Raw genomic sequence first — 667 nt, 5'->3', positions numbered from 1 at the left:
TTGTAGGGTTTTCGAGCGAGATCGTTGCCAGTGCCCCTGGACTGGCTCTTGTGCGGGTGGCACATAAAAGACACCATTTCGAGCGTGGCCGTTTTCGTGCGGGTGACACGTAAAAGCACCCACTACAGTCTGAGTGGTTGGCGTTAGGAAGGGCATCCAGCTGTAGAAACTCTGCCAAATTAGATTGGAGCCTGGTGTTGCCATCCGGTTTCACCAGTCCTCAGTCAAATCGTCCAACCCATGCTAGCATGGAAGGCGGACGTTAAACGATGATGATGACTGAAAATGAATGACCAACTTATATGGTTGTGATACTCATTTACAACTATCCAAAGAGCTTCAGACTCACACATACCTATATACATTTATGCACACACACATATATATGTACAAATATATAAACATACATATATACATGTGTGTGCGTATGTGATATCTTTCTTTCAGTTTCTATCTACCATATCCACTTACAAATAAGATTTTGGTTAGCCCAAGGCTACAGCAGAAGATACCTGTCTAAGGTGTACGCATTGGGAATGAACCAGAATTATATATATATTTATATATCTTATAAGTGTTACATATATATATATAAGCAGATGTAAAGAATAAGACATGTATGTGTTTATGTGTGTGTGTATATATATATATATATATATATATATAT

The sequence above is a fragment of the Octopus bimaculoides genome, chromosome 1 (assembly GCF_001194135.2).
Source record: "Octopus bimaculoides isolate UCB-OBI-ISO-001 chromosome 1, ASM119413v2, whole genome shotgun sequence".
Taxonomy (NCBI): domain Eukaryota; kingdom Metazoa; phylum Mollusca; class Cephalopoda; order Octopoda; family Octopodidae; genus Octopus; species Octopus bimaculoides.
This window is presented reverse-complemented; position numbering follows the sequence as displayed.